The sequence below is a fragment of the Python bivittatus genome, unplaced genomic scaffold (assembly GCF_059951505.1).
Source record: "Python bivittatus isolate LINGU-HERP-01145 unplaced genomic scaffold, Pbiv_v1 ctg000850_np1212, whole genome shotgun sequence".
NCBI lineage: Eukaryota > Metazoa > Chordata > Lepidosauria > Squamata > Pythonidae > Python > Python bivittatus.
In genome coordinates, this window is record NW_028277112.1 from 8,885,021 (window position 1) to 8,899,047 (window position 14,027).

Below are 14,027 nucleotides of genomic sequence, written 5' to 3' on the forward strand. Positions count from 1 at the left end.
GGCCCCTTCTTTAATTGACAAGCCCATATGAAGCTCCTCTCATATTTTCTCAGTTTGAATCCAATGTAATCCAAGGAAAGGATGAATGATAGCATCAACATACTGTAAAATAGTATAGAGAAAATACTTTTTAAAGGGATATTGTGAGAACAGTAAAGTGGGAATGTTATTGTCACAACTAGAAATTGTTGCTAGTCTTAGTTGTCTCAGCAAAGCTAAATACTGTGCTATCTTCCCTGGATTCAAACTTTTCAATTCTCACTTGTTGGCTTCTTCTATTTTCTATAGACATTTAATCATTGTCACACTCAACTAAAAATGCCAGTTCCAGGACTGAGAGGTCTTAGCAAAACATTTGTTTTGTTGGCCTCCTTCAGCTCCAGTTGCATCCTATTTAAATGCAGACTGATTTGGCAACAACAGTGATTTGCCACAAACTTCCACTTAAAATTTTCCATGGTGCCCAAGAATTTCCAAAATAGCATCTTTAACAATTTAAAATGGCAGCTCTCACTCTTGACATCACTTTGTCATGCTCCAGATTCCTCTGTATAGGCGTTCCAGGGAACTGAAAACTAAATGTAATGCAAGGACCCCAGATTGAGATCAATGACCATGGGCCAGGTGTGGGACTGAGGACCAAACAGCCATGTAAAATGTTGGGTATTGGTATTGGGCCTGCCAGCCATAGACTAGCATGTATCTATTCCAAGAACACTCATACTAGACAAATATAGAGATACATCTGGAGTTTGTTGCCTTCCTCATATTTAAATATGGTCAGACGCCTTAGCAATATGTAAAAAAATTATATAGGAAAGGCCCAGATCCAGGAAGACTGAAGAAATAATGAACATTAATTTCCATTTTTAGTGCTGGATCATTCATGGTGTAATAATGTTACCCTTGAATGCACATACTAACTATGCAGATTGAGAACACCATTATTATAGTAGTATTTTGGCAGGGAGAAGGGAGTTTAGGTATGTATGGGATATGGCAAAATTCCATAAGATGCATATCTGTTCTCCACATCAGTTAAGACCTCAGCAAGCATGATACAGAGACACATTTGTAGCATTCATATGCAAATAGCTATATTAAAACATTGCTACAAAGTAGAATATTACATTATATACCATCTTGGCATAGAGTTATGACATGTTATTAGCATGGCTTTCTTGTAAGTTAAGAATGGGTCATATAAAAAGACTGCCTTCAAATCACATGCATGATTTTTGTTCAGCTAAAAATAATAATAAATGTATAAATACAAATGTTTTAGTACTTAATAGTTTGTTGCAAATATGAGCAATTCTAGTGGATTTGACATCCCATCATGTTATTTGTGCAAAAGTTGAGACATGTCCTTATACTCTCAACTCCAGATATTCTTGTTGGGAGCTCAACAGTTCATAGAAACAATCTTATTGTGTATAATGGAGGTACTCATGTGAGAAATTGGTTATGTAGGTTTACATTTATGAATGTGTTTACATCTGCCAAAGTAAAAGTGTAGATGAAGAAAGCATTTTTCGGTGTTGCAACATTCTTCTTAATCTGACAATTTATCTTCATTTCTTCTTTAATGTGAAGGAAAGAACACCTGTGTTTGTTTATCAGCTGGGGCCATTTGTGCTTCTGTTTTTTCTCTCTTTATTCCATTAAAAAAATATAATTAACATTCACATGCTGAAAAAGGCATTTGAATGTTAATTACTGAACAAGTCCTTTTAAAATGGAAGGCAGAGCAAGTTGAGGGAAAAAGAATCAGCATAAGATATAGGTGCAAATTGTCTGTGGTATTTTGGGGTATGCCCATTGGGTATGGGAGTATATGCAAGAGACATTTATAATGGGGAGAAGGCGATAATATAATACAGAAGAATAGATATTTTGAAAGTTTATTTGAGTAAGAACCTATCTTACTTCCTAGATGGAACCACAGTTTTCAGAATTCCCATCCAGGATCACCAAACAAAAGAAAGTTTACAGCAGAGAATACTACTAACATACCTTTGTCAAGTACTCTCTTGCTGGGAGAGCTGCTTCTGAGATTGAGAAGAAGTTTACTAGCCATTTCCTAAACAGTCAAGAAGTGCAGTCTACCCCTCTTTCACAAAAGATACAAATCTCCTCCCCTTTATATAGAGAACTAAAAAAAGAGAAAAAAGAGAGAAGAGAAGAAACAGAATCTTTCCATCCTGATTTGCCTATATACAGGCTTCTCATTTCGGATATTCCCCAGAATTCTGGTTTTGTCACATTAACCTTCTTCTTAATAAATCTTATTAATAAGAATACAGATGGATGAGTTCTTGGGAGTAATCGCTACCAGTCCAGGCTGTGGCCAGGAGGGCCTTCATCAGGTTTTGGATGATGAGCCAGTTGTGATCCCACTTGAACTAAGATGCCCAAATGTCAATGACTTGTGTCCTGGATAGACTAGCACAACACATTCTGCATGAGGCTTTCTTTGAAGATGAGTCAGAAGTTGGAGCTGTTCCAGAATGCAATGTCTAAACTGCTGGCAGGATATTTCTTCCTGCAGGCTACTGCACTGATTCCCAGTGGGCTTCTGGGCCCATCTCAAAGTGCTGGTTATCACAAGGTTACATCAAGCATTGCTTTGCCAGAACTGAAACTGCCTATCTGGACTGGTTATCTAGACAGAGCCTGTTGAGAATTCTCCCCACCTATGAGAAGCAAAGGGAGGTGGGCATTTTCTGTTATATCCTCCAAGCTTTGCAACAAACTTCCCCGGACATATAGTATAATAATTTTTATTGGTTAGTCAACTGACCATATCAAAATTCCATCTCTCTCTCTCAACAAGGCAGCTAAAATCATGTTATTCCACTATTCAGTCAGCAGAAATTGATTGATTTGATATCAATAAAATAGATTAATTATGTTTCTTATTCTTGTATCATTGCCTTAATTTACTTTGTTGTTCATGACTCAGAGTTGCAACTTACTAGGCTGGCTTACAAATATTGTAAGTAAGCAAATTACAAATAAACAAACATATATGTAATTCCATTGGTGATGTTTTAGGGCTCAATTTAAAACTCTAAGGTGATAGAAAATGCTGCAACTCTTACTTGTGCTCTGTTGTTTCTGTTGCCTTAATTCTCCATTACTCTATAGCTCCTACTTCCCAAATTGAACAAGGCCCATGGGGTGAGTCCTCTCCTGATGTTTTCTCATGGGATTTAACTGAAATGTGAAAAAGCAGGAAGCTGCAGACTTCTGGTCAGGGTGAAATAATTAAGCTAATTAAGCTAAGTGTAAGAAACCTGCACCTCTCTCATGAGACTTTATTCTCTTTTGGAAAAGAAAGAAAAGAAAGCCAATTATTGTTCATTAAACTGCATGAGAATGACAGAAAAATTAGATTTTAATTAATACAGAATTGGATTGCATTAGTTAAAACCTAGACAGAGTTTCTTTGAAGACCCATGCTCTATTGTATGCCAGATTTTACTGTACTGGTTTTGAAAAATAACACTGCTAATATTAAAAAAACAAAAACAAAACCATGACATATGAATACTATTAGCTGCCTATATATAATTCTTGGCAGCTCATGTGAGGATGTTATATATTGTTGCATATGACAATTATATTGGTCACTGTGGTTACTTCCAATTACATGTCTGGAATACATTCTTTCCTGGAGATGTCAGAAACAAATCACAAAAGGTGATGAATATGGTTTTGATTGCTACCAGGATTCCCTTCTCTTTTGACTAAACTCATATAAGAGATTTTAGGAAGAACAAGTACAAGGAAATGAATTTGTTACTCAGAGAGTTTAACACTGTATGTCAATTGACTCCATCTGACTTCATTTGAAATCTGTGATTTCAGCATTGAGATATCAGAAAGGTGATCAACAATGGAAGGACAACTAATATTCAGTATATAATGCAGAGCTTTAAGTTAGTGAAGCATAGAACAGCATAGAAGAGGGTAAATCAAAGAAGTTGCACAAGAGAAAAGGGAAAGAAAGAAAGAAAGAAAGAGAAAGAAAGAGAGAAAGAGAGAAAGAGAGAAAGAGAGAAAGAGAGAAAGAAAGAAAAGCTTTGATGTATATTTGCAGTCCTCCCTAAGTTAGAAATTGAACATTTTTATATTACACTATTCATTTTGATTCAGGACACAAAGCCCATGCATAGAAGAAGCCAGGACAGCATTAACAATAGGAACCAGCCAGGAAAAGTGCATATGGTTCACTTCCTTTTAGATGATCTGCAGAACTTCCCAAGATCAGACTGCCAAAATTTCACATCTGCTTGCCCAATTACTGTATGGAGTGTAGTTTAATGCTTAAAAAAAAAAAAAAGCTGTAAAATAGGTGTGTAAAACCTATTTTTAAATTTCTACAGTATATCCCTCCTATATCATCATCTTCTTCCTCTTCCTCTTCTGGGAGGGGGGAGGTTTGCCCCAGGTAATCTGAGAAATACCTAGAACTGAGACTTTGTGCATCAGTGTCCTCAGGATCTTGCTGCCTTTGCCAAAGGATGAAAGCTGCCTCATGTTGTCATGCTGCAAATTCCAGAAACTCCTGTCCTTTCTGGGCATGTAACATCACATTGTTCATTGAAAAGCCCCTTCCCTTGTTTGCCTCCTGCCTCACCTGGCTTTGGGTCTTAAAATAAAGCCAGGCAGGCCAGACAATCAAGAAGACATCAAGAGAAATGTCTGCAAATATGTAATCCATCATTGCATGACTGCATTATGTGGTTAATCCAGGTGACCGGCACTATTGGCCATTCTGAGGTTCAGGTGAAATTAACTGTGAAATTAGTAATGTAATTAGGAGGTGCTACTTTGATAGCTATTTGGGCCTGCATGGACAGACAACTGTTTTCCTCTGCTGGCAGTCTCAGCAGAATAATGGTGCATATGTACACATGTACACACATTATGCCCAGGAAAGCTTTGGAAATAGTCACACTTAGTCTTTAACGCTTAGAGGAAGTGTGCTTCTCTTGCGCCAGTGCACACTGGGAAGCACAGCCCTGTTCATCAGTCTGTGTCTGGTCTATGGATTGGCTTCAAATATTTTGCTGCTTGAGAAGCAGATGTAAAAGGGGTTCCTCTCATTTCTTCTAGATGATTGTATGTACTGATGGGAATGGGCTAGTTTAGGATGTATAAAGATTTTTAAATTGCATATGGAAACATTTCAATATGCACTCTAAGCACATGTAAACTAGTGTGCTTAGTGTGCATATTGCACACTAAGTGCAATGAAGTGGCTTGCGACATTCAGAGGATCATGGTTCAATGGTTAAATTCTGAGAGGTAGATCAAATCAAATTTCAGAAGGATTTTTTAAAAAATAAATTACTAAGCACTTCTATTCTGAATCTTCAATACAGTTAAAATGTTCAGTAAGTAGGCAAGGGAAATAGGTGTAAAATGAACCCCTGCTGATCTGGCAAAGATAACTGGTAATTGACACAACGTGTCAGGAAGCTCTCTGATGCAAAATCCATTGACATTAAACAGGGATAGTGCAAGAGTCCTCATTATGCTTCATAGTATTTTCCCATTCAATAATGGATAAGCAGAAAAACCTCTTGATGGCTTTTGCCTTATGTTATTGATATATAGATGTCACCACTTTCATTTGCAATCTATACAGCAGTTGTGGAAAGGACAGGAAAAAATAGCCCACGCAGAATTGCTATTATAAAGAGGTAAAAGCAATTTAAGTTGCTACATTGCATTTCTAAGTTACTGACATAAGCAAAAGGCAAAATATTGTTAAAATTAAGTATAAATAAAAACAATATACAAATCCCACAGACTTGGCACACAAACAGTTTTGCTTTATTTTTTTATCAGAGGAAATCAACACTAGCAATCTGCCTACCACACACAACAGGCTTATATTATTATAGCTAGTTTGATCGTGTGTGTATGGGTATGGTTGGGTAGGTGGATGGGTGAATTTATTAAATGTAATCTAAAACCTTACTGTAGAAACCTGGCATATATTTCAAGTCCAGTTTCAGTGTTCATCAGCGATATACATCAGGATGCAAAAAGCTATTTTAAATGAAATGTTTGCCTTCTATTTCATGAAGCCATATCACAAATTATTTTGGCAGTTCTCTCTGGTCTTGAACAGATGATATTACATGACCTCAGCATTCGTAGGTTGCTATCACAAGAAGAGAACTACCAGGACGATTGGATTCACAGTACCAGTAGCATGGCTAGTTCCTAAACCAGTGTTGTCCAAACTTGGCCACTTTAAGATGAGTGGACTTCAACTTCCAGAATTCCCCAGCCAGCCATGCTGGCTGGGGAATTCTGGGAGTTGAAGTCCACTCATCTTAAAGTGGCCAAGTTTGGACAACACTGTCCTAAACTGTCCAGCCCGATATGCTGCATAATAGTATATTTTACTAATGCCATGCAATAACATTTTATATTTTTATGACTTTTCTCATTCAACCTGATGAAAAAAAAATGCTTTTAAATTTTGTTGCAGAGGATTTTTTAATGGATAGACTCTCGTATTCTTGCACTGATTTCATTTCAAGGGGGCCTAGGATATATGTCATTCATTTCTTCCATGGATTGTGGTTTCCTTGACTTTCAACACTTACAATTTTTAATAAAAAGTATTAGTCAAAAAAGGTACAACCAGATTCCTTCTGATTTTTTTTGCTCTCATATCTAATATGCCTGTGCTCTACAATATCCAGAGAGGTATTGTAAATCCAGTGATGAACAGTTATGTTACAAGAATATATTGCATATTCAGATCATCACAGCTCTAAGAGCAAGTGAAATCCTCTTTTCAGCGAACAAGACTAAATATAATGTAGGAAAAATCTCTATGATTATTCTGATCGTCATTTATTGCAGATATTTTTATATCACCTTCTAGTAAATAGTATAGGAAAAATGTCTATTATAATACACACCCTAACATACAGGAACAAAAATTCCCACTGAGATCAGTGGAATATGTTCTCTGATAACTTGGTGGCATAACTTTCTCCCACAAGAAATTATTTATCAATCAAGAATTTTCATAGCTTCATGACTTTTCACTGCATGTTTTTGTTTTTTAAGAAGAGGAAAGTAGCTACTGGAAAGGAGGCTTTTTCTCTGCTGTTGTTAATTTATGGGACTCTTTCTCTAAAATAGCTCTGAGGAATTGGATCTAGACCTCCATTTGCCAGGAAGCACTAGATGTTATGTGGACAGTGGCATTTCCCCAAACCTCAGTGTCCTTCCTCCTGATAGGGTTATTATTTATTTTTGTGAAGAGACATGAATGTTATCTTCTTCTACAAGAAGAAAAGCATCCATGCAGGATGAAACAGAGTACAAGCTCAAATACATGTAAGAGTGGCTTTACGCAAGCTTGGCCCTCCGATATTGTCCCATGTCAGGGAAAGCACATGGTGTCCCACAAAGAATTGCTGCTAAAGGCAAAAACTGGGGCCTGATTCAAGACAGCAGGGCAGTAGATCTCAATGTTTCCACTAGATCTCAGTTCCACTGCACTTTGGTTAGAGGTAACCCAACAGTGCTTGCTCAAGCTTCTAACGATATAGGTCATTATCCTACACATATCTACTAAAAAACAGAGGTGTTAGAGAACTTAGATTGTTCCTTATTAAGTGAACTGACCTGTACTAGTTCACACTTCTCAGATTCCTCATCTCTTTGATTTGAATGTCTCTGGATTTTGTAATTCAGCTCTTTGCTTAAAATGTGTAAATATAATGTGTATTATAAAGAAAATTTTATTTGCAGGCACAAATGCATATATTATGAAGAACTGCTATTTATGTTTCTTGTATATATTTTAAAATTGTTTTTTTAATATTGTAAGCCACTCAGAGTCATGTATTTTAGATGGGTGGTTACATAAATCTAATAAATTTAGATATACAAAGGAAAATGATGTCACCCTCTGGGGGAGATGGGTGGCATATAAATTTAAATACATACATACATACATACATACATACATACATGAATGAATGTCTGACCCTGAAATGTGTTGAGTAAATTCCAAGCAGTAATTGACATTCACTTGGTAATACTATTAAATAGAAATTGGTTCCTAAAATATGTTTAGGAATTAGAATCAAATTATTAACTTTTGTATGGCCCTTAAATGGAGCTTTGTAAATTACTTGGCATATTGCTCATGAGTAGGCTGAGTAAAAATAATTTTCATTGATCCTTTTTTATTTTAATGAAAAATGTCTAGGAATCAAAAGTTTATCAGCCTCCTGTGACTCAACTTTTGTTCAGAAACACTTGGGACAAAATAGCATACCTTAACTTCTATCCAACTTCCAATCTGCATTAGTGTAGGAGTCAGACCTATTGATTTTATAAGGTATTTTATTAGACTTCCTTTTAGAATTAAAGACTATTTAAAATTCAAATCTACTGTTCCCTTCTTAGGATTTTAAGTGCTTAAACCACTTTTTTATATAAATGCCTAAGGCATATGTCAGCTCATAGTGAGAATAACTACAATTATTAAGTTCTAAACCAGTGATTCTCAACCTTTTTGAAGCTGCCGCCCCCCTAAGGAGCGGAAAATTTTTCAGCGCCACCCTTTGTGAAAATCCTGTAATTTAGGGTATGGGGGGGGGGGGGTTACTGAATTATAAAAGGCAAAAATTTTAAGTAATTTTTTTCAGTAGACTTACACACCAAATTTGTTCGATTTAACACGATACTTTTGCCCTGGAAGGTAATTGTATTCCTTTTATTAAAATTAAAATGACTAATGCAAAAAAAATGAAGCGAATGAAAAGCAACTCAAGAAACACGGGTCAAATCAAACATTCATATTGAAAGGATGCTCAACGCACGCACTGTGATTAATCGCACGGGAAGACAGCTGACGCACGTGCTGCGATTAATCACGCGGGAAAACAGCTGACGCATGCGCTGTGCTGGTTGGGATCAGAGAAGAATCGTAGTGTCGAGTTCTTCAAGGTCATCCTACCTAGAATACAAATTCGTCTCACCATACTTAGAAGTGCATGAGGGCAGCCATTGCGTAAGTTCGTTTTATTGCTGTACAAATGGTGTAAACCAGATAATCGATTTAATAAATTTTGGGGGAGTTTTAAAATTAAGTTCGAATGCCAAAACATGCTCATCGCCCCTCTAGCACCCAAAACAAGTTCACCGCCCCTCAGCATTCTCCCACCGCCCCCTGGGGGGCGGTACCACCCCCGTTGAGAACCAATGTTCTAAACAAACTCCATGGGGAATTTATCTATCCCTTATTATTTCTGGTTCTTCTATCAGATTGATGAGTCTAATCTTATCCCCACCAGATTTTATCAAATTAGTTATAATTGCTGCAGACATGTCAAACATTTCTAGGGCTGTTGTTTTATTATTTCTACATTGAGCATAAACCTTAATAAGAAAAAATAAGTTGGATCCTGGGTATGTATTAGTTTATTCAATATGGTAGGATACAGGCAACATTATTCTGTTTTGCAAGATAGTTCCTAAGTTAGAGATCCAACTTGCATAGAATAATGCAACCATACTTGCAGGTATACCATGAAGGATGTCAAAAAATCAAAAATGGTGGTTGCCAAAATGGTGGTTGCAACTATATTATCAAATATATATAACTTTTAAAATGTAATGTAAAAGGGGGGAGACAGTTTCAACAATGTAGTCATCTTGACTTTTGACTTACCCTGTGGACACACCTGGACTTTATGGTTTATTGGCCAAAATGTGGCCAAGCTGACCAGTAATGACCATAATGTTAGCAGGGAATGCTGCAAAAGGCATGGGTACAACTAAGGTTGGTAACCTAGTGCACTCTTTTGTTACATTACTAAAAAGCTTTATGTGAAAACCTCAACTGACCAAAAATCATGAGTGATATAATTGAATATCTACGGGCCCATACAATGATAACTGTGGCATATGGAAGATTGCAAACTGGAATATAAAATGAATAAATAGTAAGCATGAATTAATAGATGGAATGAAAGGTGGAAAAATAGATTAGTTGTGTGTCTGTGAAACTAAGAGAAAGAAGAAAGATGTAATAGATCTAAATGAAAGTATGATCATCTGGAGTTAATGACTACATGCAGGAATGTGAAAGTGTACATTTAATTAGGAATGAAAGGATTAAAACATATAAATATATATTGTATGTTTGTACATGTATAATTATTAAAGTAAGAATTTGTGTCTTCTGGATTGTGGTAGATACATATGAAAGTAGACTGGCATTGGTGAATGTTATGCTCCACTGAATGGCAATAGTGGAAGAACCAAGGATGAGGCTTGGGGAAAACTCTGCAGTCTTCTGGTTGAATGCCATGCAGAGGAAAATATATTCTTTTAGGTGGCATTAATGGATGGGTGGGAATGAGATGACAGAGTACTGGACACTATATTCAGAGATATAGGAAAATTCAGAGTCAACATTCTACACTTACACTTCCCAGAACTGAATAAAATAATATGACTTGACAATTTATAATTGTATAATTCATGCATATTCTCACCAAATGCAGTAACAACTAATTTAAATGTTGTATTCAGTTGTACTTCCCTCCCCTTCCCTACACAGATCCACACTTTAGTAAGCAGAATTGTCAATTCCTCCATACCCTGCAGCCACCCCAGAAAATCTCCTTCAGAGAGCCAGAGGTCCTCTGTTGGAGATGTGGGGACAGACAGTTTCAGGAAATAGTAGAAAGTGCTGTTGTGTTAATAGAAGTCCAGCAACACAACAGTTGATCTATTCACAAAGTTCATTTGGAAGACCCTGAAGTATGAAGAGCACCACATGTAATATTAGATGTATTTCTTCTTATACCATTTGATAACATATCTCCCCAAAATTAGCCCATTTCCAAATATATAGAAAATACTGTATGTGCATGCAGATATTTGTACTTCATTTTGTTTATTTTGTGCATTAAGATATATAATGATACATACAATATATAAGGATATATAAACAATGGAAGAAAAGAAGAAACTAGAGATCATCATAAAGAAGTGAAGTGAGGACAATTGAAGAGAGGGAGATTCTGTAAATGTGGGATATTGACACATCCTAATAGAATTACAAGGGTGCCAAGGATCGTTTCTGGTTTTGATTTTATTTTAGCACATGCTAAAATTGCTTGGTTAACTTTAGGAAACACCTTTGGTAACTTTTGACTATATCTCAGTACAGCTTTTCTAAGATAAGTTTCTGTAAGTTTTTTTTTTAAAATTGCATTTACACAAAATGTGGCAAAGAACAGTTGGAAGCATCTAACTGACCTTGGCTCAGAAAAGCTAAACAAGGAAATATCTGGTTAGTACTTAGATAGGATTCAATGGAAAAGCAAAGGAGGTGATGGTGATGGTGGTGGTGGTGGAGGAGATGATGATGATGATGATGATGATGATGATGATGATGATGATGGACGTGGTCGTGGACAAAAAGGACAAGTCAAGTTCATTTTCCCAGAAGGAAAATGTATTTTCTGCATTTCCTGAGAGTCATCCTGTCATGGACATCCCTAAGCAAGTATGCCAGTCATGGGAATGTGCCAGCTGAACAGATAGGAGCTAGCAGGTTTTTTTTTTTTTTTTAAAGATAAAAGTTTATTCCTGAAACTGGTATTCAAAAACAGTATTTTCCCCATATTTTTTGGTGGTATTTCCATACTTCATACTATTGCATCCATAATATGACTAAAAATCAAGTAATTGCAGATTAAAATTCTAAATTAATCTAGTCTACTAAAACATTTAAAAGGCATCCAATTATATAAACATTGTGATGTATTTATTAATAGTAACACATTCAGTACATAAACAGGCTGGGTTTGGAGCAGGTCAATCAACATTAGATCATGCTATGGTGCTGCAGTACTTGGTAGAAAAGTATATTCACAACTCTGGACAATCTCTTTATGCAGTGTTTATTGACTTTAGGTTAGCTTTTCTCACAGTATCTAGAACTAAACTGTGGAATAAATTAAAAAATATCACAACAGACAAACGTCTACTCTTGCTGCTCATTAAAATACATGAGAATACGAGATTGAAGGTCAGGTGCAGTAATCAAGGACACATCACAAAGAAAATACCCGTAAGGACAGGAATTAGACAGGGATATGTATTGGCTCCAGTTTTATTCAATTACTATATAAATTAATTAGTTCTTCACTTAAGTAACTCTACTTTTCATCCTCCTAAATTAGCCCATAGACATATCAATTTATTACTGTATGCCAATGATGCAATAAGTCTGTCATTGACTTCCATTGGCCTTAAAAGAGCCTTGAGATCACTTATGCATTATTGTACTGAGGCGGAACTAATAATAAATTACTCCAAGTCTCACTTTCTCCAAATGCCCAAAACAGAGAAGCTGGAACTTAGGTAGCCAGTCCATAGAGGAGGTTAAGATCTTTAGATATTTAGGGATAGTTTTTCAAGCTTCAGGAAGTAGAAATGCTCACCTGGATTATGTATCTTGTAATGCACAGAGATCTGCATCAGCTATTCAAACTTATTATTTTTCCAGAGGAGCAGTTTATCCTTGCTGCAATTAAGTTGTTTGCTGCTAAAGCCTGAGCACAACTGCTATACAGGGGTCAATTAGAACCATATAACAGTATAATTACCTTAGAAAGAATTCAAACAAAATTTTTGAGAAGCATCTTCCAGGTTACCCACTGTGTTCCAAATGCAGTACTTTGATGGGAAACAGGAGTCAGTAAACTTGAATCCAATCTCTGGATAAATATCTTTACCTACTAGCTAAAACTACACCACAGTCCTAGTGGACTGACCCATCTAAGATCAGCAGACAACTTCAGATCTTCTTGGAAACAGCTATCCAAAGGAAACTGAGCCACTATGGCTTTTCCAGTGATGCCATCTTAACTTTAGGGCTAGATCAAACTAGATCAATATTAAGGCAAAGGATCTTAGATATAGCAGGCCAAACAGAAATTGCTGCTTTCTCTCACAATGTATTTGTAAATAACCAAATGTTATTGGTTATACTCCTATATCAGCTTCATATTTATATCACATCAGAGTTCCCAAATTCAGGAGACCTTTATCTTTATCTTGATTTAATGCTTTCTCCACAACTGTTTTGAAAGGGAAATATAGGAAAACCCCTTATGAAACTCGACACTGCCCCTGTGACATGGGTGCTATAGAAACCACAGCCCATGTGCTTTGGTACTGCCAGTTCTACAGGGACATTCGCCATCAGTTGATTATCACTTTTTTATTTAAATTTCTGGGGCACTCCAATAATTTTTATTTGCATTAATTCTTAGACAACCAGGATAAACCTCTCTCTCCAAAACCAGCACAATTCTGCTACATTATGTGCAAGCTTCTCCCACAAATGGTTGCCAAGAATTATTGATGTTAGGGGTTAATTTTTCTTTGTTTGTTTTACTGAATATATTTTTATCAGTAAGTGACTGAAATAAAGTTTCTGTCTGTCTGTTGTTCACATTTGGTTATTAGTTTTAAATGCATAAAATATTATATCCAGTATATCATCTTTTTCATATCATTCTTCTGGCATGTCATTTTTAAATCCAAGTTCAAATCAATTTCAGTCTTGTCCAGTAGAACTTGTTCCTTTTCTATAACATCATTTAGACACAGTCTATAATGGCAGACATTCTTAAAATTAAGTTCTGAGTCCATTGTTCACAAATATTCTTCAATAAGTCCCATGTTGAAGTAATTTGCTCCATTGTGTGTTAGAAAGTCAAATTTAAGTGTTCTTCTCTTTTAATTGCAATCCTATTTATTTATTTTTATTGCTTTTAAAATAACAGAAAATAAAATAAACAAAACACAAAGATAACTACAATGCAAATACTGTACATATATTTTCAGACACAAAAAAAACTACGCATAAAAATTGCTTTAAAAAAATACAACAGAAAAAAGACACCCCCCCTCCAAAGTACAATATATTGTTATAATAATTAACAGTTCTA

At 35.9% G+C, this 14,027-nt stretch overlaps 1 protein-coding gene across 1 annotated transcript in view; it reads right to left on the reverse strand.

Annotated features, from left to right (window-relative positions):
* EDIL3 (EGF like and discoidin domains 3) overlaps positions 1–14,027 on the reverse strand; it is a 191,010-nt gene that overhangs the window by 146,250 nt on the left and 30,733 nt on the right. The window lies entirely within an intron of this gene.